The sequence below is a fragment of the Struthio camelus genome, chromosome 25, assembly GCF_040807025.1.
Source record: "Struthio camelus isolate bStrCam1 chromosome 25, bStrCam1.hap1, whole genome shotgun sequence".
In the NCBI taxonomy this organism is placed as follows: Eukaryota; Metazoa; Chordata; class Aves; order Struthioniformes; family Struthionidae; genus Struthio; species Struthio camelus.
In genome coordinates, this window is record NC_090966.1 from 1,729,555 (window position 1) to 1,754,247 (window position 24,693).

Here is a 24,693-nt window from a genome sequence, read left to right on the forward strand (position 1 = left end):
TTCACCCCATGGGGCAGCAGAAGGTGGCCTGTGCACGCCGGCTGGTGCAGGGGTATTGGACAGCAGCTCTGCCGGCACCGACGATGCAGGGCCGGGTGGCACAGAGCTGCTGGGGCACATCCTGGGCCTTTGCATGGCCCATTTCTCTCGCTTGCCTTTGTCGCGCCAAAAGAAAAGACACCTGCACTCATGGGGAAAAAGGGCTGCTCTTTGCTGGGAGCACAACTACGAGGTGAACTTGTAGCACGAGGCCAGCGAGGGGAGGTGCCAGAGGGCGAGCAGTTATGCTGCAGGCAGGGGCAGGTGCCAGGAATGCCCCCGGCTGCCTGGCACACTCAGGTGTCTTCGGCGTGCAGAGCACGGAGCATTTGGGAGCGTTCTTGGAGCTGTGCTAAAACAGAGTCGTCTCCCAGGGGAGGCCTCCACCTCTCCCACAGTCTCCGCAGCCTGCAGCATAGCGGCTGGCATTGGTCTCCTGACAGCTCCTGTGTTTGCATGGCATCCAGGATCAGGACGGTCTGAGCAGCCAGGCAGCGGATCGAGGGCCTGCCGTCCTCTAGCACCTCTTGGAGGACTGAGACAGACAGAAACAGAGCAGACGTCAAGGCCAGGGAGCTGCAGAGAGCCCCAGCCTGCCCTGCCCACAGGGCTGCCCCCACCCTGCTCTTGTTTGGGCCAAGCGGGAGCAGGGGCATCCGCTGGAAATCACTGCTCACAAAGGCCCAAACTCCCCCACAATACCCCACAATGTCTGCCTTCCAGGCGGGGAGTCAGAGCGCTCCTCGCCTGAGGCAGGCCAGGCAAGGCGAGCGCAGCTCCCAGCTCTTTCCTCACCCCGCTCCAGCCCCGGATGACCCAGGTCAACCAGCGTGTTGGTGTGTGGCAGGGCCCAGCCCGCTCTGGCTTCTCTTACTCTCTCGCTGCAGGAGGAAGCTGCCAAGGTGGCAAAGAGCGTCGGCAGCCCCACGCCTGGTGTCCTCGTCCTCGTCGTTGCAGCACAGTCTGAGACGTGCCACCAGCTGCCCCAGCATCTGGAAATGCTCCATCCCCAAGGCAGCAGGGCTGGCGCACACTCCTCCGCTGGGGCCGCAGCCCTGGGGAGGGAGGAAGGACTGGTAGCAGGGCTGACGGGAGCCACTGGTGCCAAAGCCCTGAACCCAGGCATGGGCCCGGTGCTGGTGCCCGAGGGAGCCAGAGCGCAGGAGGCGTCTGCCCAGCCCTGCTCCAACTGCTGCCAATCAGCTGCAGCACTACGGGTCCCAGCCTGCCCACCCCTGCACCCTGCCAGCTCTTCTGCCCAGGCGAGGGGCAACGGCCCCTGCTGCCGAGCAGCCCTGACCCAGCAGCCAGCAGCCGTGGCAGGGCCAGGAGCAGGCAGCCTCCCTGCACAGCCCTTGGAAGGCAATGGGACTTAATGTAGGTGGAGGAGTAAAAGACAACTGTCCCCAGGAAGGGCAGCCTCCCGGGCAGCCCCCGTGGTCCTCCCCTCCTCTCCTCTGCTGCTTCTGCTGCCTTGCCTTGCTCCGCAGCCCACAGCCTGGGCTCCTCTGCTCCAGCACCCAGCACCTAGCCCCCTTCTCAGCTCCTCTGCCTTCTCTCCTGGCCGCCGCAGCCCACCTCTGCCACTAACCAGCTCCAGGGGCCCCTCACCTCCCAGAGCGACGAGCTGGCCAGGAGTTTGCTTAGCTGCGCAACCTGGCCCACGGCCCTCTCCCGCTCAGCTGCCCGCTGAGACGCTGTGAAAGGCAGCAGGACCTGGCAGGAGAAAAGCTGCTGGTCAGCCCGCCAACGTGACAGCTGCTCCCACAGTGGCAGCTCTGCCCAGCGCCTGGCAGGCTTTGCAGTGGCCGTCAAGGCAGCCTGTCAAGTGGCGCAAAGCCCCAAACAGGGCTCCTGCCCCAAGGGTCCCCGGCTGGCTGTGCCTGCCCAGGGACACAGCTGCATCCCATGCCCATGGCAGCCTCCGCTCCTTGGCCTGCCCTCCTCCAAAAACCACCCCATGGCCCCTGGGCAGGAGCACAGGGCTCTGGGGCAGCCAGCCGCTGGGGCCTGCAGTGAGGGCTCCGGATCTGGGCCGTTGGGAAGCCCAAATTACAAAGCTCCAGGCCTGGGCTCCCCTCGCAGGACAGGCGGGGCCCTGCGCTGCTCTGCCCTGCTCAGATCTGGGGAGGACGCAGCAGGCCAGGGAGGCGCTGGAGCAGCAGTGCCACCTGCCAGGTGCTGGGGGCCTGGGAAGGAGAGTCCACGTCCTGCCTCTGCTTTGGCGCCAAGGGAGGTTTGCGGGGTGGCTGGCAGGCAGGGGCCGTGGGCAAGGCTCTGCCTGTGCATTGCACGAGGGTGGAGACATGGACTCTGAGAGCAGCCAGCAGACCCTGGGCTCCGCAAAGAGCACGGGGGAGACCCCCCTCTGCTCTCCGAGAGAGGCTGCCTGCCTGCCTGCAGCGTGCTCTCTGTGCCTGGTGCTCTCTGTGGCTGGTGTGCGTTCGAGGCGTCCCTTCCCCTCGGGGCGAGGGGCAGCCCCGCGACAGCCCGGCTCTTTGCCGGTGCCGCACCTGCAAGATGGGCTGCAGCTCCAGGAGGCTCCCTGCGTGGGCACTGAATACCAGCTCCTGCAGCATGCTGTGCAGAGCGTCCAGAACCTGCAATGAGGACAGAGGCTGTGGCAGTGCTCCAGCAGTGCCTCCTACCCACAGGACACTGCCTTGACCGCCTCCTGCCGGGGCTGCCAGGCAGAGGCCTAGAGGCAGGAGAGAGGCTGCAGGGCTGCGGCTGGGGCGGGCCCGGGGGCGGGCCCGGAGCAGGGGGGCGGACCTGGGCCGGGCCGGGCGGGGGGCAGCTGCCGCTTCCTTCGCGGCGCTGCCGGGCCGGGCCGGGGGGGGGCGGCGGCGGCGGCGGCGGCGGCGGGTGGCTGTGGCCGGCCGAAGGACGTCTTTGTTGGGGGTCCCTCCCCGGCGGCCCCCAGCTCCAGCTCTTACTCTGCTGTGCCGTCATTTCCCTGAAGAATTCATGCTGCTGCTGCTCCAGGTGCGGGACACTGTGCTCCTCGCAAACCTGCGCTCCCACTGTTTCCCTAAGGGCGCGGGCGTCGCGAGCGCTTGGCCGAGCTCGCAGGGCTGAAGTAGCTCGTTGCGCCTGAAGAGACGGCGACTGCTTAGGTTGACCCCCGCAGCTGGCTGCTCTGGCTGCTGCCCGGCCAGGCCGCGAGCGTGCCGGTCCTTCTGGGCTCCCAGCTCTGCGGCTGCGCCGTAGGAAGCCCAAGTGCCGGAGGGAGCCAAAGTGGCCGCGAGTCGCGCTGCGGCGAGGTGAGCGACTCTCACCGAAAGCGGATCGCTCCAGCTGTTAGCAGAGACCACAGCGAGAGGCTGGAGGGCGATTGCTCCCTTTGGCAGAAAGTTATTGTCAAAACGATTAAAACGTGGTTACGATTTCTTTCTCTAACCATTGCTGACTCCTTGCTGCCCACCTGCACCCCCAGGCCTTCCTCTGCCCAGCTGCTTTCCTGGCAGTAGCCCCCAGCCTGCCCCAGGGCACAGGGGCTGTTTGTCCCCAGGTGCAGCCCTGGACAGTTCCCCTTGTCGAACTTGACTAGATGCCCGGTCGCCCGCTTCTCCTGCTTGTCACAGAACCACAGGACGTTTGAGGTTGGAAGGCACCTCTGGAGATCGTCTCGGCCAGCCCCCCTACTCAAGCAGGATCACCTCAAGTAGTTGGCCCAGGACCCTAGCCAGACGGCTTGTGAACATCTCCGAGGACGGAGACTCCACAAGCTCTCTGGGCAACCTCTTCCAGGGCTCAGTCACCCCTCACAGCAAAGAACTTTTTCCTCCTGTTCAGACAGGACGGCCTGTGTTTCAGTTTGTGCCCCTTGCCCCTCGTCCTACCGCTAGGCACCGCTGAGAAGAGTCTGCCTCCGACTTCTTTACACCCTCCCTTCGCATCCTGCCTACACACTGATGCGCGGTCTTCTCTTCTGCAGGCTGAACAATCCCAGCTCTCTCAGCCTTTCCTCGTATGAGAGCTACTCCAGTCCCTTAATCATCTTAGTAGCCCTTCGCTGCACTCGCTCCAGTAGCTCCATCCCTCTCCTCTAGTGCAGGGGCCAGAACAGACGGCACTTTGCCTTGTACCCGCCTTGTAAGCGCTACCAGCTCCTGTCATGCCAGATGCCAGCGCTGAATTTCAGTGCTGCTTCTCCGGTGGCCAAGAACTTTCACCTCTCCCTGACACCCAGCAGGACAGAAGCAGGCAGGGAACCACTGGAAAACAGTTCCTCTCAGAGTTTGGCAACAGGACAACCCAAAGCGAAGGCACTTCAGAGGCGTTCCGCACCTGCTTTTGCTTTGCAGAGAGAAGAGCAAGTGCCCAGCACTGAACAGCGGTTCCGCTTTGCCAGTCATGCTGCAGGGCAGAGAACTTCCATAACCCCTTTGCCCTTTGCAGACTGCAAGCGGATGCAACAGCCTTCCAGACCGGCGGGCTTTGCAACCTTTCCTGGCTACCAGAAGCTCTCGCCCTCCCTTCTGCCCAGACCACAGGAAGCATCGTTCTCAAAGGCAGCAAGAGTCCAGTGCCCCGCTACGAGCGAGACGTGAGGCAACCGGGCACCTTGTCAAGTTCAACAAGGGGAACCGCCAAGGGCTGCACCTGGGCACGATCGAGGCCCCTGTCTTCACACACTCGTGCTTCCAGCCCCCGCTGAGGAAAAACACACAGTCTGCATGCTGGCCCTTGGCCTGGCTGCCAGGACAGGCTGAAGGAGCAGCTGGGAAGCCAGCTGGAGGGAGCAGAGCAGAGCAGAGCTCTCCCTTGGACAAACGGCCTCTCTGCCCTCAGGCCTGGAGCTGTCTGCATAAGTGACTTTTGGCCAGACCAGCGCGAGGCAGAAGGGCTAAGCGCCTGCCCAGGAAGAAAGCCTGGCTAGGCCTTCAGAAACATGACTTCCATCGTCCGTGCTGCCTAGCGCTGAACAACTCCAAGCCTGGGACAAAACGCAGCCCTCGCCCGCAAGTGCCGCAGCAGGCCAGACTTCCACCAGCATCCACCATTTGGCAGCAATGCAACACGTACTACTCCATAAGAGACACGAGCAGAGGGGACAGGCATATGCGCAGGGCAGGCAAAGTCAGGAAGGGGAACAGAATAAAACGGAGACACCTACTAGATTACAACATTTATTAAATACCCAGTTGGAACACAATACTTGCAGTTAAAGACCGCACGTTATTATTATTGGCTACACCGCACTGTTGCACTCGTACAAAAACAGTGGCAAGGGTTGCTTTTCCTCACAGCCTGGTAACGCGAGTCCCTCTGTCAGGAGGTAGTAGTCTCAGGATAACCACTCTTAGCTCTCTGGAACGGGGCTGTCAAAACATCGCGGCACTCTTGCGTTGCCCTGGAAAGCGGCTCCTGGTCTACGTTTTCTGAAGATCCTTCAGTAGATGCCCAGGGAGAAGCTCCAGCCGATCCAGCCATTCAGCTCAGCCATTGCTGGGGAAGGGGCGGGGCGAGAGCGGGAGGGGAGAAAATGCCCTATGTTAGTGTTGCAGTAGGAAAAGGTCCCCAAAGCAAACAAACCTTATTACTCCCAGGAGACAGGCAACTCCAGTCACAATGCAAACGGATTCAATGCCACGGATTTGTGTCCGTCCTAGCAAACGGAAAGAGCTCTAGCGCAACGGCTGGCCACTCGCTAGGAGAGTAAAGGCTACTGGGACAGAAGAATTCGAATTGCTCTCAGGGGCTACCTGCTTTGCAACAGGCCCAGTCACCGCCAAGCCACAACTCTGGAGAAACAATTATCCTGAAGAGGTGGAATTGCTCGGGGCTCGGGGGCAGGGGCTGAACGTGCGCATAGGCCGCTTTTCCTCTCTGTGATCTAAAGGCAACTGCAGACGACTCTGTACGACTGTTATTTGCATAAGCAGCAAGTTGCCTCGCAGAGCTCTAGGTTGGAAAGCTTACTAGTAGAAAACAACTGTGCTTAGCACAGGAGCTTGGCAGCTTTCCAGTAGTTGTGTTCAAAATGGAGGAACCGTCCTCTTCCTTGGTAACACCGCTAACAGATCCTGACAGATTACCTTGCTCAAGTTCTTCAGCGATATTTTTGACCATTCCCGCCGCACCTGCAAGTACAGACAAGATACCCTTAAGGCCTCAGGAGCTACATTCTTGTAGCATTAGCTTCTCAAGCCAACTGCAACATGGGAATAAACACTGGAAACATCACCCCCAGTACAGAGAAAGTCTTTGTCCACCACGGCCCAGCATTCCCATTACTCTATGGCATTAACTGTCTCACAAAGCAATCCCCAACTCGAGAGCTTCTCCACACCCCCACTCTGTGCAAAGGAGGGGAACGGATCACGGCGTTTTGTGAAGAATCACGTGCTCCCTTGCCCACTCTCGGCATGCCCTTCCCAAACCTCAGGGCACGCTGCTCACCACGCTGTGAGGAACGTGCCGTCACACGGACTGCTAATTCTGGGGCGCGCCCGGACCAGAGCTTTTGCCGAGGTTGCAGCGCTCTGAGGGTCAGCAGGCGTGTTTAGACTCCTAGATTGGGTGCGGTGGAGCTAGGAATGGATGCTCATTTTCAGCTTGAGAATAACAGGTATTCCCAATGCCTTACCTCAGCCATATGAGCTTCCACTCTCTCCGTCACAGAGGAAGCGCTGCCCACCGGGTTCGTTGCCAGAGAGTGGCTTCTGCAGGGCTCATAGCATTGCGCAGCAGCAGCAGCTTCCGCAAGCCTCTCGTTAGCGCTCTCTCACTGCAGGCGTTTTGTGAGAGCCAATTCATATTCTAAATGCCTAACTCTCTGCTGCAGTCGGCCTACTGCGGAAGCTGCAGAAGCGGCTCTTAGTTGTTCCGCTCGGTCCTGGGCGGCTGCCTGTGTCTGAAGCAGATAATGCAGTTTCAACCCCCAGGAAAGAAAAAGAGATCATTCCCCCCAGTCACTTTCACACACCCACTTTGAAGAGCACAACCTCACCCAGGGAGCCAACTGGGCCTCCTCACTGCCCTCTACAATCAAGGGCAAAACCCAAAAGCACCCCATTACATCATCCTTTTGGTTCAGAAAGAAACCGGCTCTCAGCGCAACTTTTTGCTTTGCTTTGTTTTGTTTTGAATCAGAGCTAGTACTAAGCCACCTCTGTCTCTCTAAGACACTAGTCCACTTGCAATTCTCCTCTTTCTTGGCGCTGTTACAGATTCGCCAGTGACCGAGGTGCGTAAAGAAGATTATTCACCACATCTCAGAATGCCTGAGGACAACCATCCAACAAGCTCGCACCCTTCAGCAACCTCCGGAAGCTATAACGAGCCCATGACCCCACAGCACTGACCGGCACAAGCAGAACATACCGAGAAATGACAACAGTAAAGAATGAATGACGAGCCACAAACGGACTGCGCGTACTAGCGGTAAGGGAGCTCACCTGCAGAAAGAGATTGACTTCCTGTAGTTTTTGCCTTAGCTCTTGCCCAGCCTTTTGTTCAATCTCCCTTTTATCCTCTTCTCTGTGCCTCTGATCCCTCATCTTGGCCTCTAAGCGACACCTCAGCGCAACCACCTCTTCTTCCAGCTGCCGCTTGCTCTTCCGCAGTTTGTCACGGCTCCCATGCAGCCAAGCCAACTCTTCTCGCGCACCTTCGTTTGCTTTCTCTAGCTGCCTCGACTTCCTCCGCTCTGCCTCCAGGGAGCGGCACAGCTCACGGACCTGCACACAGGGAAAGGACTCACTCACCTAAGCAGACCCAGAGGTCTAAGCGTACGCAGTTCTGTGACAATCCACCGAGCGTGTCCGTTTGTGCCGGGAGGCCTCCGCAGAACGACCGAACCAGTTGAGAGGCATTTTGCCCTGGTAAGGTAATTCGGCGGGCTCCCGACACTAAACAGGGTCGGCTGGTAGTGTAGGTGTCCCTACTCCTTAGGAATGAGTTTACTATTGTAACAGGTAAGTAACCAAGTTTAATGAACTAATGAACGGGAGCGATAACAACTGTAATCATATTGACAACAATATACAATAATCACAAGGTATTCACTTGTTTACAGTGGTATACCTGAAGCTTCAGGAAAAAGGAAACAGAAATGATTATCTCTTTCTACATACACGCACACACACAGGTTTGAGTTTAGAAGACAATCAACAAAGAAGTGCCAGGGTTTCAGTAGGCCCCAAAGGTCAACTAAAACTCTGCCGCCGTCCTCCTCGTCGTCGTCTTCTCTCTGCAGAAACGCACCTTTTCCACACCTCTCACACCTATGCTTCCAATGTCCTTGCCTTTCATACTGTGGTTAGGCTTATAATGGTCCTACTTACCGGTCTTCCAGAGCACAAATTCATCTGTCAGACCTCAAAGATGCTGCCAGGGCCTCAAGCTTTCAAGCTGGGCTCTCGCCCAGAAAGACCCAGGCTCACAAGTGCCCCGCTATCGCAACGCCTCTTCACTTCCCAAAGGATTACACAGGCTTTTTCAGGGACCGTAAGAGACAGCCGTTCTTTTCAAAACACGGCCACCACATAATTAACACCACAACCCAACAGCCAGGAAAAGAATCTTACAGCTTTCCAAAACAAGCACCACAACAAGCCAACCAAAGCTCACCTTTGTTCTTAATTTAGCAACTTCTCTGCCCCTTCCCGAACACGGGTCCTCCCTTTCGCCCGGGAAATTCATCTGGGACTCTCGCGCCCGCCTCTCGTACGCCCTCACTTTCTTCATAGCTTTCTCCAGAAGCCTCTTCGACCTGCACAGCACATTAGCAAGTAAAGTAGGAAGCCCAAGCACAGTCCGCCTTTACGCATGCGCTTTCCTAAGCACCACGCATACGGTGCGGGGCTTACTTCATTTGCACCATGGCGGACAGACCAGCACTTCCAGAACAAGACACCAAGCCAAAACACCACACCAACCCACCCACCCACATCATTCCCCTCCCACACATCACTTGCCCAGTCAACATTTCATCTGCTCCCATGAAGCTTCTCCCTCTGCCTGACAACAGGCACAAGACACAAGCGACTTCTTCCTGCCCTCCCGCCCTCCCTCTCTTCCCAGGACAACTGCCCTCCTGCCTGCACTTCCACCTACCTAAAACCGCACGCTCCCCTACAGAAGCCACTTGCAAGACCCAACGCAAGCCTTGAGCTCGCTCACCAACAGATACGTACTCGGAGTCGCAGGGGCAAGGTACATAACGCCTGACTCCCCGCTCATTCGACAGCTCTTACAAGTACTCAAAGGCTGTTACCTGTTGCATTCTTTCTGCAGTGCAATGTTTTTCTTCATTTCTTCCTCCAGGCGGGCTTCTGCGGGTTGTTTCCACTCTGCCAGCTCCTTCCCTGGCCTTCTTCCGCTCTCACGCTTTCCGGACAGGAAGAAGAAATGGCACACACGACTCACTCACGGCACCTAGAAGCACTAGGTGCGCACAGCCTTCCTCACAAAGGTGCCGCAGGACATCTCTCTCTGCTAGCCGAGGGCCGGCCCCACAACTCCAGCGGACAGAATCCCACGCCAACTGCAGCACTTCAATATTTCCACCACCCAGGCTAAGACCGAGGGACAGAAACTGGTGCCTGCCACCCCTCTCTCCCCCACACCACCCTCCCCCCCACCCCCACTAAAGCAAAGACCACCCGCTACTAGCGAGGGGCTCACGGGGGCAAAGGTGCCACGCACACTGGAGAACACCTTCCTCAGGCCCTCCGCTAATAGCCAACGGTAATTAGGTATCCCCATCCGGGCAGAGCACAGCTTAATTTAAAGCTCCAGGGGGATCTTCAGCGACCAGCGGGCAATGGAATTCTTGGCACAGCCTGAGGAGGCCACTTAAGACTTGGCAACGACGTGCTTGGCACCAAGGACGTTCCACAAGTTCACTTGCAGAACGCCTTTAAGGCAGCAACAGCTCAAGTGCTGCTGCCACACGGCTTAAGCACCACCACCGGTACAAAGCAGCAACCATTCACACCGGTGCACAAGTGCCAAACCCTTACCTCAAACACTGTTAAGTAAGACTCAGCAGAGGAGCGCACAAAACCAGAAAGCCTGCGAGCGCACCAACAGCAGCCCATCGCCTGCAGCCTGCAGGGAATGATTTCCCCGAGGCTCCCCAGGAAAATCTCTTCCGAAAAACGCCCCCGCATACATACACACACAACTGCGCACAGTAGCTCATGAAACAGGAAGGCTAGGACTAGCTTACAGAGGCAGAGGCGTGCAGCTCTTTCTGAAGAGCTTCGAGTCTAGCTGCCTGCTGCTGCCCTGTGTCTTCCAGCCGGGCGTTTTCCAGTTCAAGTCTTGAAAAGAAACACAGGCCTCGTTATGGAAATCCACAGGAGCACCAACACTGGCACAACAGCGACAAATCACACAGTCCAAAGCAAAAGCCTCTCCCAAAATCGTGTACTGACTTGCTGAGATGCAACAAGGCCATCCTGTTGCTGTTACACCAGCCCACAAAGCAAAGCCTTGCTGCACTGTGCCACTTCCTTACCGTCCCACTCGTTCCTCCAGGTCTTTTAGGCTAACGCCTCCCAAAGAGGCTTCCAGAAGGTCTTGCAGTTGCCGGGAAGAAGCTGTCGCTTCCCTCTGTTTCTCTGCCAGGGCCGTCTTCAAATCCTGAACACAACGCTCAGCCTGAACACGCTGCTCTTCCAACGCCTGCAACTGTAAAACCACAACCAGGACCCACGCTAGTCAGCTTCGCTTTCAGACAGACGACTCCACTGCTTCGACTCTCCAGAACCACGTTGCTCCTTCCGCTTTCATACCGGCCTCTCCCATCCCCATCTCAATTTCCTGCCAGCTGACCAAACGCAGCTGCAACACCAATCCTACTCCTTCCCATGACTCGGGACGCTCCTAGCATCCAGCTCCTTGCTCCCCCATGGGAAGCATTACTGCAAAGGCTCTCCCTTCTCCTGCTGGCACTTCCCAACTCCAGGATAACGACCACAATCACAAAGACTTCTAGTCCAACGCTGCCCAGGCTGCTATACCTTATTCTTACACAACTGGTGGAAAGCCGGTCCCTACACTCCTTCCTTCAACTCCGTACTTGTGTTGGTGGCAGCGGTGGGCGTAGTGAACGGAAAGCAAGTCAGTAGCTCTGAACGCCTCCAAAAACAACTTGGAAGTGAATTAGCATTTCGGGATCCTAATGCTTACTAACTACAGGTTCATCCCCAGGGCCCTGCAGCAACTATAGCACTTTGCGGCACATTTGCATTATGCAGCCACAAGATGGCCAAGATGTTTTCTACAGAAAAAGCTCAGCACTAGGGCCAACCCACAGCCTTCTCCGGGCAGCTAGGTTAGGAGGTCAAGTTCCTCCTACAGTCAGGGAACAGGACAAGTCACAGCACCTGCCTGACATGCTGCTTCCCGTACACAGCGCAAAAACCCCACCTAGCAACCAGCGCTGCGTGTGCGAGCGCAAACCATGAAGAAGGATCGCACCCCTTCAAGAGCTGCACCCCCCCCAGAACACAGACTGTCACCTTCGCAGGCATTTGACCAGCTACAAAGAAGGAACCAAAGCTCTACACACACAGCCAAATATAGACAAAGAGTACAGCTGCCTCCACAGGAAAACACGCAGCACTCTCAGGGCACCCGGAGCTCACCCACTGTCACCTTCAGGTCCACCTCAAAGCTCAGGCGGGTTCGGAGAGACAACAAACTGCTTGGGTCACACCTACCCACCAGGAGGCTGCTCCCAACACACTGCTTGGCCCCTCACGCTTGAAAGGGCAGCTCCCTGACGCGCTTGGTCTGTTTGCCACCATGGGGCAGCGGCGGGAAGAAGGGAAGGCAACAGAAGGGACACCACTGCACTACTACCCTACAGCCTCAACAAGGGCTTTTCCCCATCGTTTACAGGGGAAAAACACCTCCTCACAGTCATGCAGGCCGCTACAGGCTTTGCCTACCTTGGCTTTCACCCTGGCCAGTTCCTCTTGCAACCGCAACTTGTCTCCCTGCAGCTCACCGCAGGAAACCTTTGGAACTTCAAGTGAACCTTCTGGAAGCAACTGCTTTCCAGGAGCATCAGCAACCTCCGCCGGCAGCTCTGCGCCCATCGCCTGAGGAAAGATTGTGCCGTGAGCCTCACAAAAAGGGCAGGAGCATGCACTACCTTCTTCTTTTCACTCACAACAGCCTTCTTCAGAGCGAGCCCCAAGATAATATACATCTAAAGTATATTTCACATCTGCTACTCTCTGCGGTCTTCCGCCTGCGCTCTTTTGGGAATAACACCTCGCTCTAGGCTAACATCTCCACAGCTCTTCAACACAGCTCCTCACCTGTCCGTCACACTGAAAATCAGTCTGTGTTGCAGCAGCCTCGCGTCCTTCACACTCTCCTCCCTCCTTTGCAGACACCTAGGTGAGCGACAACACAAACAAGCAGAGAGTGGGGCAAGCAATCTCCAGAAACACTTCACCCACAAACTGCATTTCAAATGCAGGACCGCCCAAGCACAACTCGGATTGCCGCTCAAGCATTACCTGCAGATTCACTGCTGCTTCGGGACTCTGGCAGGCCGTCAAGGAACGCAGGCTCTGGAAGTATAACAGCCCTATCAGAGCCCCCAACTGCGCTCCCTCCAAGCCTACGCCCACTCTGCTGCTGTCCTTAGTACTTGGCTGCACGGTCCCAAACACGCTCCTTTCACTGCATAACCTGGCAAAGCAGCAGCAACCCTTCCAAGCACGCACAGAACCAGAACCTTCTCTCTTTCAGTAGCACTCGAGAAATCCAACTCAAAGGCCACTTGCTGCCACACCCACGACATTAGCACACCCCACTTAGGCACAGTCCTCGCCAAACCGCTTGCACGGAGCACAGGCTGCTCCAGTTCACAGGAACAAACCTGTGGCGCAGCCACCACAAGCGGCAACTGAGCCTCATCCCTGCTAGGGCCCACGTCCAAGGCAAGCTCCCGCCCACTTCCCCCCACGGGCAACCCACCGCGCCCCTCACACAAAGCACCTCGGAATCCCAGGGAGAGTCGCTCTCGTCCTCCTGCTCCGCTCCTGCGGCCGACGGAACACCTGCAGAGGAAGCCACAAATGACACACCACCGCTCCTTCTTTCCCTCTCCTGCTCTCCTCCAGCACGCAAGCCCTGCGCCCAGGACACACCAAACGGTTCCACTCCCGAGGAAAAACAAAGCAGCGTCATTTAAGGCCGCCTGCACCCCCAGCCGCACCACCACGCTATCGCCACTTCCTGCCGCCTTCTTGCCAGCACCACATGCCCAAGCCCAGCAGCACAGCTCACGCCCCTACCAAGAACGCCCAACACATGCTCGGCCAGCATCCAAACAAGGCTCTGCCATGCCACAGTCGCCGACTACGCAGCTCTGCCGGCATCTCCCCTCCAAACTGCAGCTCCAGAGTTGGCCCTTCACAATCCCTCGGCACGCTACAGGAGCAACCCGCAAAGCACTAGCCAAACACCCTCCCACCCGCAGGAAGGCACCAAGAAACAACCCTCCTTCCCTAGCACTACCACAAAACATCTCCCTCCAGCTACGTTCCCTTCCCCCCTCCCCGCCATTGCCTGCCCAGCGCCTACCTGCGTGCTCTACCCTCGCACAGGCAGATCGCCATTTCACTTCATTCACCCAGCCCAAAGAGCAAAGAAACAAAGCCCCTCCATGTGTAGAAACTCACCTCTCACACCAGCAGGGGCTCCTGCAGCAGCCGCCACTTGGGCACCACCAGGAGCCTCCTCTCCCTTCCTTTCCGGTGAGTCGTCCTAAAAGAGATCGGCCCGCACGCTTAGAAAGAACAGAAACAAGCAGCCTCCAGGAGAACGTAGTTGAAGGGACGGCAATGCCTAAGCTCACAAACGCCCTGCTCCCTTTCCCTAAAGCCCCTGAGAAGCACTACCCGCACTCCAGCTTCCCCTACACGGCAATACTCAGCAGCACACACATCCTTCCCCCCTCCTCTGCACCAACAAAGACCGACAGCTGCCTGCTTCTCCAACAACCTGAGGCAAACCTCCCCCTGGGCCCTCACTTCCGCTCTCCAACCCCCAACTGCGCTCCCTCCAAGCCTACGCCCACTCTGCTGCTGTCCTTAGTACTTGGCTGCACGGTCCCAAACACGCTCCTTTCACTGCATAACCTGGCAAAGCAGCAGCAACCCTTCCAAGCACGCACAGAACCAGAACCTTCTCTCTTTCAGTAGCACTCGAGAAATCCAACTCAAAGGCCACTTGCTGCCACACCCACGACATTAGCACACCCCACTTAGGCACAGTCCTCGCCAAACCGCTTGCACGGAGCACAGGCTGCTCCAGTTCACAGGAACAAACCTGTGGCGCAGCCACCACAAGCGGCAACTGAGCCTCATCCCTGCTAGGGCCCACGTCCAAGGCAAGCTCCCGCCCACTTCCCCCCACGGGCAACCCACCGCGCCCCTCACACAAAGCACCTCGGAATCCCAGGGAGAGTCGCTCTCGTCCTCCTGCTCCGCTCCTGCGGCCGACGGAACACCTGCAAAGGAAGCCACAAATGACACACCACCGCTCCTTCTTTCCCTCTCCTGCTCTCCTCCAGCACGCAAGCCCTGCGCCCAGGACACACCAAACGGTTCCACTCCCGAGGAAAAACAAAGCAGCGTCATTTAAGGCCGCCTGCACCCCCAGCCGCACCACCACGCTATCGCCACTTCCTGCCGCCTTCTTGCCAGCACCACATGCCCAAGCCCAGCAGCACAGCTCACGCCCCTACCAAGAACGCCCAACACATGCTCGGCCAGCATCCAAACAAGGCTCTGCCATGCCACAGTCGCCGACTACGCAGCTCTGCCGGCATCTCCCCTCCAAACTGCAGCTCCAGAGTTGGCCCTTCACAATCCCTCGGCACGCTACAGGAGCAACCCGCAAAGCACTAGCCAAACACCCTCCCACCCGCAGGAAGGCACCAAGAAACAACCCTCCTTCCCTAGCACTACCACAAAACATCTCCCTCCAGCTACGTTCCCTTCCCCCCTCCCCGCCATTGCCTGCCCAGCGCCTACCTGCGTGCTCTACCCTCGCACAGGCAGATCGCCATTTCACTTCATTCACCCAGCCCAAAGAGCAAAGAAACAAAGCCCCTCCATGTGTAGAAACTCACCTCTCACACCAGCAGGGGCTCCTGCAGCAGCCGCCACTTGGGCACCACCAGGAGCCTCCTCTCCCTTCCTTTCCGGTGAGTCGTCCTAAAAGAGATCGGCCCGCACGCTTAGAAAGAACAGAAACAAGCAGCCTCCAGGAGAACGTAGTTGAAGGGACGGCAATGCCTAAGCTCACAAACGCCCTGCTCCCTTTCCCTAAAGCCCCTGAGAAGCACTACCCGCACTCCAGCTTCCCCTACACGGCAATACTCAGCAGCACACACATCCTTCCCCCCTCCTCTGCACCAACAAAGACCGACAGCTGCCTGCTTCTCCAACAACCTGAGGCAAACCTCCCCCTGGGCCCTCACTTCCACTCTCCAACCCCCAACTGCGCTCCCTCCAAGCCTACGCCCACTCTGCTGCTGTCCTTAGTACTTGGCTGCACGGTCCCAAACACGCTCCTTTCACTGCATAACCTGGCAAAGCAGCAGCAACCCTTCCAAGCACGCACAGAACCAGAACCTTCTCTCTTTCAGTAGCACTCGAGAAATCCAACTCAAAGGCCACTTGCTGCCACACCCACGACATTAGCACACCCCACTTAGGCACAGTCCTCGCCAAACCGCTTGCACGGAGCACAGGCTGCTCCAGTTCACAGGAACAAACCTGTGGCGCAGCCACCACAAGCGGCAACTGAGCCTCATCCCTGCTAGGGCCCACGTCCAAGGCAAGCTCCCGCCCACTTCCCCCCACGGGCAACCCACCGCGCCCCTCACACAAAGCACCTCGGAATCCCAGGGAGAGTCGCTCTCGTCCTCCTGCTCCGCTCCTGCGGCCGACGGAACACCTGCAAAGGAAGCCACAAATGACACACCACCGCTCCTTCTTTCCCTCTCCTGCTCTCCTCCAGCACGCAAGCCCTGCGCCCAGGACACACCAAACGGTTCCACTCCCGAGGAAAAACAAAGCAGCGTCATTTAAGGCCGCCTGCACCCCCAGCCGCACCACCACGCTATCGCCACTTCCTGCCGCCTTCTTGCCAGCACCACATGCCCAAGCCCAGCAGCACAGCTCACGCCCCTACCAAGAACGCCCAACACATGCTCGGCCAGCATCCAAACAAGGCTCTGCCATGCCACAGTCGCCGACTACGCAGCTCTGCCGGCATCTCCCCTCCAAACTGCAGCTCCAGAGTTGGCCCTTCACAATCCCTCGGCACGCTACAGGAGCAACCCGCAAAGCACTAGCCAAACACCCTCCCACCCGCAGGAAGGCACCAAGAAACAACCCTCCTTCCCTAGCACTACCACAAAACATCTCCCTCCAGCTACGTTCCCTTCCCCCCTCCCCGCCATTGCCTGCCCAGCGCCTACCTGCGTGCTCTACCCTCGCACAGGCAGATCGCCATTTCACTTCATTCACCCAGCCCAAAGAGCAAAGAAACAAAGCCCCTCCATGTGTAGAAACTCACCTCTCACACCAGCAGGGGCTCCTGCAGCAGCCGCCACTTGGGCACCACCAGGAGCCTCCTCTCCCTTCCTTTCCGGTGAGTCGTCCTAAAAGAGATCGGCCCGCACGCTTAGAAAGAACAGAAACAAGCAGCCTCCAGGAGAACGTAGTTGAAGGGACGGCAATGCCTAAGCTCACAAACGCCCTGCTCCCTTTCCCTAAAGCCCCTGAGAAGCACTACCCGCACTCCAGCTTCCCCTACACGGCAATACTCAGCAGCACACACATCCTTCCCCCCTCCTCTGCACCAACAAAGACCGACAGCTGCCTGCTTCTCCAACAACCTGAGGCAAACCTCCCCCTGGGCCCTCACTTCCACTCTCCAACCCCCAACTGCGCTCCCTCCAAGCCTACGCCCACTCTGCTGCTGTCCTTAGTACTTGGCTGCACGGTCCCAAACACGCTCCTTTCACTGCATAACCTGGCAAAGCAGCAGCAACCCTTCCAAGCACGCACAGAACCAGAACCTTCTCTCTTTCAGTAGCACTCGAGAAATCCAACTCAAAGGCCACTTGCTGCCACACCCACGACAGCAGCCTCTGCCCAGGCCATTCACACTTTGCCAAATACTTCGCCTCTCTCGAGCCACAGAGTGAAACCTTCTCGCTCCTCTTTTACAAGGCCTGCAGATGTCCTTATGGACACAGCAATACCTAATGTCACAAACGTCCTGCTCCCATTCCATAAAGCCCCCCGAGAAGCACTGCCCACACACAGTCAGGCTCTGCCTTCACCTACGTTACCTTATCCAGCAGCACACACACCCTTTCCCCCTCCCTTGGGCTCACGGGACCACCAGCTGCCTGCTTCTCAAACTACCGTAGTCTCACCTCCCCCTCTTTCCTCACTTTCACTCCTCCAACCACCATCACATCTTACTATGCCACACTAGCTCTTCTCACACAACAGCTGCCACAGTCTCCGACAGGCCACTGAGACAAGGGCAACCAGCTTGCAAATAAACATGCCTGCATCTCCAGCACTACGGGGTGCGCTCCTGCACCACACTCGGCTTCTTCAGCTTCTTCATCATGGCACAGCCCCAATGCCACACACCTCAACTGAAAAACAAACCAAAACAAAACAAAAGAAACAAAAGGAAGGGGAAACAGGTGGTGTGAGATCCCATGCAAGACCGCTATGCCATCCCCCAGGAGAAAAAAAGACCCTCTTGAGCCACTCCCCCCGCCCCCAAGCACTCTTCAGCAACCTGGCAAGGACGAAAGAGAGGAGAGCCAGGAGACGAAGCATTTCAGCAGATCTTGAACAGCAAGTGCCCTTTTCCCCATATCAGCCTGAATTCTATCACCAAAGTTACTGGAAACAAAGAGCAAGGCTTGGAGGACAAAAGAACAGGCCATCTAGAGGCTGATCAACTTTGGGACGAGAACTCTGACTCAGGTGAAGAAAACCATGCGGTCGCTTTTCTTGTCCCCTACTGCTCTTCCCACCCGCAACCGCAAGCCTGCTGCATGCTCTGCCACGGACGGCTACAAGGCTTGGAGCAAACAGCTCACCGCAGCTGAAAGACTGGCAGGCAGGAGACCACGGGGCAGGAGAAAACAACCCTGCCTGGACACGCGCTTTTGCCCAAATCTAGACAGCTCTGCCCTGCAAATGAGTCACTCCACGGGCAGTTCTCCTTCTGCAGGCACTTTACCTTGGCAGCTAAACTGCTTTTTTCTTCCTCAGAAGCAGGACAGCTGTCATCGCTCTCCTCTGCCTCCAACACTCTTCAAAGGCAAAGGCAAAGGCAAAGGCAAAGGCAAAGGCAAGAAGGACCGTCTCGCTCAAATCTCCCCTCTTTTTCGGCAGGTTAAGGTCGTTGGCAAAAGCTACTGCTCGAGTCTCACCTCGTGAAGTATTCGTGGGAAAAGCCACCTCTCACTGTTCAAATATGAATTGACAGGATTAATTCTTAGCATGTCGGACCTTCGACTTTCAGCAATGCAGACAAGCATGTTACACGGACAATTCTACAGGCCATACTAGAGTGAAACAGTCATGCCAGACAGCATGAACGAAAGCATGCCCCAAACCACCAATTTCTCCCATCCTACTCAATTCTCGCTGCCCCCCCCCACCCCCCCACCCCCCGCAAAATAAAAAAGGACAAGAATTCCACACTGCCCTTGTCTTTCTTTCGAACGTTCCAAACCTCAAACCTGCCATGGCACGAATATGCTATGTGAGCAGGCAGCGAGCAAATGCTGGTAGCGATTGAACAGGACAAGAAGGAAACCAACTGCCGAGCTCTTCATACCACACAGGCAGAGATCGGTCTCTCTCTCGTGCTCTCTTTGCCTCTACCCCCACCCCCGCCAACCTGTGCTTCAAAATGCCAGAGACTACGCTGTATTTCCTGCTCTACCCAGCCTCCCACCCAACACCCCCAAAACCAAAAGACAGCCTCAAAACCAAAGGACTAGCCTCACGGAGGAGGATCACCAGCGCGTCTCTACTCCGTCCCTAGCAAGGGTACTCAACAGGCAAGAGGGACAGAACCCTGCCAAGCTTCAATACAAGCCACCACAAGAAAAGGCCGTAGGCATTCTCCTCCTCAGCTCCTCCACAGTTAAGCCTCCTACCTCCTCTGTCCGCAGCAGGTGTGCCCAACGCAAACGCAGCAGCTCCTGCCTCGCAACGAGTGCTAAGCACTGGCGTGCTTTCTGCGCTGCCTGCAGAAGCTTCTCCCACGTTTTTCTCGGCTGCGCGGTCGGCCAGCTGTTCACTAACACTAGGTAGGTGCGGAAAGAAAGGGAATACTGTCACTATAATCAACTACATCCTTGCATAACACCACTTACCAAACAAGACGATTTGCGGTGGAAGCTTTCCTCAACTCCCCAACTCACACTTGACACAGGGAACGCTACGTCCCGGAAGATTCCACTGAGCCCACCTTCAACAAAGGTCTCCACGCATCATTAAACCTTGCGCCTCTTACCAAACACGTCCGTACACCAACACGGACATTCGGACCGCCTAGCGACTCTCACCGTGACCTAAAGCACTTACCCAGTGTGTCCACACCTCCTAGCATAAGCCTCCGCTGTCCATCCAAGAACGTCTTTCTGGCAAAGGTCAGCACCATAGCCAAGAAGAACTTCTATCATGCTCACGTCCCCAGCAGAGGCAGCAAGCATCAGAGGGGTCCTAAAGCAGCCACAAGACGAGACAAAAGCTATCAGGAGACACCGACGTTTCACTGGCGTTCCTTTCATCCCTATTTGCTCCCAAAACAATTACACCTCCCCCTTTCCTACAGGCAGGAGGAAAGCAAGGCCAACCACACGGAAGCCCACGAGAACTCGGGTTGCAAGGGGCCGCAGCACGTCCCTGGGCCAAACGTCTCCCCCGCTAAGCACCCTCGGCTACCCGGCCAGACCAGGCAAACTTCACCAATGCTCAGGAGACCCACGCCCCGTCTTGACAAACCCTTCACCTTTCCGACTGATCTCGAGCGTGCACGTCGGCTCCTTTGCTAAGCAGGAACTCCACCATCTCTACGTGATGCGCGGACACGGCCAGAGAAAGGGGCGTGTATCCCATCTGAAAGCATAACGCCCCTCTCCAGTTAGAAAAACCCAGAGAAGCAAAGCAACTTTTTCTTCTCAGGAGCGGCCTGACCCAAATTCCACGCTTACCTTATTCTGCGCATCAAGATGGGCGTTGTGCGCCAGTAACTGCCCTGCTAGGCAGGTGTTAGGAGCAAGGGCAGCCAGGTGAAGGGCAGTGTTGCCGTTAGCATCCGCAAGGTTAGCGTCGGCGCCATGCGCTAGCAGAATGGCGACGCAGCCTTCGTGCTGGCACTGCACTGCCTGCCAACCACACGGGAAACAAGGAAACGTTGCCAGCAATTACGCTTCCCTCTGGCAGAATTCCCACAGCTTGCCGACCTCGGACAACAACAACGCGCCCAAACATTAGGCAACGCACGCCTAGCCAGCGCCCAGCGCACCACAAGCTCCACCCAGACCTACCTCCAGAATCACCCAAGAGCTGCATCGCTCAGGGCGCAATTTAGAAGCCCTGCCTACCGCAGCACCCACGTACCTTCATCAGTGGCGATCTCTTGAAGTTGTCACGAGGATTTAGCTTGCACTTCCTCTCTACTAAGTACAAGACAACCTCCGCATGTCCGTTAGCGCAAGCCAGATGCAGAGGTGTCCTAAAAATTGAGCATGTTACCTTAGCGCAGGCCAGACAGCTGAAGAGACCACGCCTGCCCATGTCACGCGGCTGACCGCTGCACACCCAAAGCCCGAGACGCCGGGGCTAGGAAAAAGCCCCTCCCCGCCCCAGCCCCAGCCCCAGCCCCCACTTAGGAAGACAACGTTGCCTCAGCTCCGCGCTCCCTTCCCTGCGCGTGCATCCCTGCGCCCACGCCCCCCATTTCTCCCAGACAGCCTCCGGCTTCCGCTCTGAAACTGCTGCCCTCCGCCCCGGCACCTCCTCCCTGCCTCCAACACCACTACGCACGCAGCCCAGCAAGCAAGAGCAAGGCTTGCGCACCTCCAGCCTACGGCAAGGCAACCTCCACCTGCTGCCAGGACCACTCACGCCACAGCAGCAGGCCGCAGGCCCAGCACGTGCCTTTTATAACACCAGAACATCCCCTCGCTGCTGGCCTTGCCGGGAAGTCGCGCCCTCTGGCCTCTTCCCGGCCTTACTGCTGCAGCAAGCACCAGCACGCGCTCGCTCCCAAGGGCCCTCCACAACACCTACCAAACCCGACAGCAGAAACCTTCCCCCTCGACCCTGTCACGCTCCCAGCAACAAAGTCCCGCTCCGGCCTGGCCACACACGCAACCGGCCTCCGAGCCCCGAGCCCCGAGCCCCGAGCCCACCCCGCGCGCGCAAGGCCGACTGCCCTCCCGCACTCCCTCGCCAGCCCAAGCAAACAGCCCTGCCTTCCCGGCACAAAGGCACTCCTGCCAGCTGCAGGCCAGCTCCAACCCACCAGCCAACGCCCCCGCCGCCCGCCGCCCCCGCCAGCACCGCCGCAGCAGCCCGACCCTCGCCGCCGCCCCTCACGCCGACGCCGCCCCCTCCCCGCGCCGCCCCGCCGCCCCCCCGCCGCCCCTCACCGCTTCGCCTTGTCCCGCCCGTCGAGGCCGACTCTCGGCAGCCACCGCCGCCGCCGCACCCGCGCCAGGTCGCCGCTGGCGGCTGCGCGGTGCAGCTTGCCCAGCTCCTTCTCCCGGAGCTCGTAGGCAGCGCCGACGCAGCGCAGGGGTGCGCTGCCGCCGCACGCCCACCGCGACGGCGACGGCGAAGGCGGCTGCCCCTGGCCCTGGCCGAAGAGCCCCAAGAGCCTCTTCATGCTGCGGCGGGGACGCGGGCGGCGGACAGCCCCGAGCAGGGGCCGCAGCCCGGGCCAGCTGCTGCGGGGCTGAGCCCCGGCGAGCTCGGAGCCCCCGGGCCGGGGGCAGAGGCGCCGGCCGAGGACAGCGACGCAGCCACGCTGGCAGCGAGGCACACGGCGGCGACAGCACCGAGGACCACCGGCTCCGCAGGCGGTGGCGGGCGCGCCGCGCGTGCGCAACAGCCGCGGCGAGGGCGCGGCGGAGGGGCGTCACAGGGCGGCGGGGTGACGCGTGGAGGGGGCGGTGGCGAGGGGGCGGGGCTGTGCAGTGAGGGAGCGGGGCTGCGGCTGGGGCGGGCCCGGGGGCGGGCCCGGGGCCGGGGGGCGGACCTGGGCCGGGCCCGGCCGGGCGGGGGGCAGCTGCCGCTTCCTTCGCGGCGCTGCCGGGCCGGGGGGGGGGGGCGGCGGCGGCGGCGGCGGCGGCGGCGGGTGGCTGTGGCCGGCCGAAGGACGTCTTTGTTGGGGGTCCCTCCCCGGCGGCCCCCAGCTCCAGCTCTTACTCTGCTGTGCCGTCATTTCCCTGAAGAATTCATGCTGCTGCTGCTCCAGGTGCGGGACACTGTGCTCCTCGCAAACCTGCGCTCCCACTGTTTCCCTAAGGGCGCGGGCGTCGCGAGCGCTTGGCCGAGCTCGCAGGGCTGAAGTAGCTCGTTGCGCCTGAAGAGACGGCGACTGCTTAGGTTGACCCCCGCAGCTGGCTGCTCTGGCTGCTGCCCGGCCAGGCCGCGAGCGTGCCGGTCCTTCTGGGCTCCCAGCTCTGCAGCTGCGCCGTAGGAAGCCCAAGTGCCGGAGGGAGCCAAAGTGGCCGCGAGTCGCGCTGCGGCGAGGTGAGCGACTCTCACCGAAAGCGGATCGCTCCAGCTGTTAGCAGAGACCACAGCGAGAGGCTGGAGGGCGATTGCTCCCTTTGGCAGAAAGTTATTGTCAAAACGATTAAAACGTGGTTACGATTTCTTTCTCTAACCATTGCTGACTCCTTGCTGCCCACCTGCACCCCCAGGCCTTCCTCTGCCCAGCTGCTTTCCTGGCAGTAGCCCCCAGCCTGCCCCAGGGCACAGGGGCTGTTTGTCCCCAGGTGCAGCCCTGGACAGTTCCCCTTGTCGAACTTGACTAGATGCCCGGTCGCCCGCTTCTCCTGCTTGTCACAGAACCACAGGACGTTTGAGGTTGGAAGGCACCTCTGGAGATCGTCTCGGCCAGCCCCCCTACTCAAGCAGGATCACCTCAAGTAGTTGGCCCAGGACCCTAGCCAGACGGCTTGTGAACATCTCCGAGGACGGAGACTCCACAAGCTCTCTGGGCAACCTCTTCCAGTGCTCAGTCACCCCTCACAGCAAAGAACTTTTTCCTCCTGTTCAGACAGGACGGCCTGTGTTTCAGTTTGTGCCCCTTGCCCCTCGTCCTACCGCTAGGCACCGCTGAGAAGAGTCTGCCTCCGACTTCTTTACACCCTCCCTTCGCATCCTGCCTACACACTGATGCGCGGTCTTCTCTTCTGCAGGCTGAACAATCCCAGCTCTCTCAGCCTTTCCTCGTATGAGAGCTACTCCAGTCCCTTAATCATCTTAGTAGCCCTTCGCTGCACTCGCTCCAGTAGCTCCATCCCTCTCCTCTAGTGCAGGGGCCAGAACAGACGGCACTTTGCCTTGTACCCGCCTTGTAAGCGCTACCAGCTCCTGTCATGCCAGATGCCAGCGCTGAATTTCAGTGCTGCTTCTCCGGCGGCCAAGAACTTTCACCTCTCCCTGACACCCAGCAGGACAGAAGCAGGCAGGGAACCACTGGAAAACAGTTCCTCTCAGAGTTTGGCAACAGGACAACCCAAAGCGAAGGCACTTCAGAGGCGTTCCGCACCTGCTTTTGCTTTGCAGAGAGAAGAGCAAGTGCCCAGCACTGAACAGCGGTTCCGCTTTGCCAGTCATGCTGCAGGGCAGAGAACTTCCATAACCCCTTTGCCCTTTGCAGACTGCAAGCGGATGCAACAGCCTTCCAGACCGGCGGGCTTTGCAACCTTTCCTGGCTACCAGAAGCTCTCGCCCTCCCTTCTGCCCAGACCACAGGAAGCATCGTTCTCAAAGGCAGCAAGAGTCCAGTGCCCCGCTACGAGCGAGACGTGAGGCAACCGGGCACCTTGTCAAGTTCAACAAGGGGAACCGCCAAGGGCTGCACCTGGGCACGATCGAGGCCCCTGTCTTCACACACTCGTGCTTCCAGCCCCCGCTGAGGAAAAACACACAGTCTGCATGCTGGCCCTTGGCCTGGCTGCCAGGACAGGCTGAAGGAGCAGCTGGGAAGCCAGCTGGAGGGAGCAGAGCAGAGCAGAGCTCTCCCTTGGACAAACGGCCTCTCTGCCCTCAGGCCTGGAGCTGTCTGCATAAGTGACTTTTGGCCAGACCAGCGCGAGGCAGAAGGGCTAAGCGCCTGCCCAGGAAGAAAGCCTGGCTAGGCCTTCAGAAACATGACTTCCATCGTCCGTGCTGCCTAGCGCTGAACAACTCCAAGCCTGGGACAAAACGCAGCCCTCGCCCGCAAGTGCCGCAGCAGGCCAGACTTCCACCAGCATCCACCATTTGGCAGCAATGCAACACGTACTACTCCATAAGAGACACGAGCAGAGGGGACAGGCATATGCGCAGGGCAGGCAAAGTCAGGAAGGGGAACAGAATAAAACGGAGGCACCTA

General features: G+C 58.6%; 2 long non-coding RNA genes across 2 annotated transcripts; both read right to left on the reverse strand.

Annotated features, from left to right (window-relative positions):
- Positions 1-5,157: 5,157 nt before the first annotated feature.
- On the reverse strand, positions 5,158-9,520 carry LOC138062252 (uncharacterized). The gene is made up of 2 exons (XR_011136325.1): positions 9,263-9,520; positions 5,158-8,758 (listed from the first exon to the last, which is right to left on the reverse strand). It is a non-coding gene; the product is annotated as an uncharacterized lncRNA (long non-coding RNA).
- A 3,499-nt stretch (positions 9,521-13,019) lies between these two features.
- LOC138062157 (uncharacterized) lies at positions 13,020-16,686 on the reverse strand. Its single transcript, XR_011136255.1, has 6 exons — positions 16,606-16,686; positions 15,920-15,981; positions 15,152-15,236; positions 14,466-14,527; positions 13,698-13,782; positions 13,020-13,073 (listed from the first exon to the last, which is right to left on the reverse strand). It is a non-coding gene; the product is annotated as an uncharacterized lncRNA (long non-coding RNA).
- Positions 16,687-24,693: the final 8,007 nt, after the last annotated feature.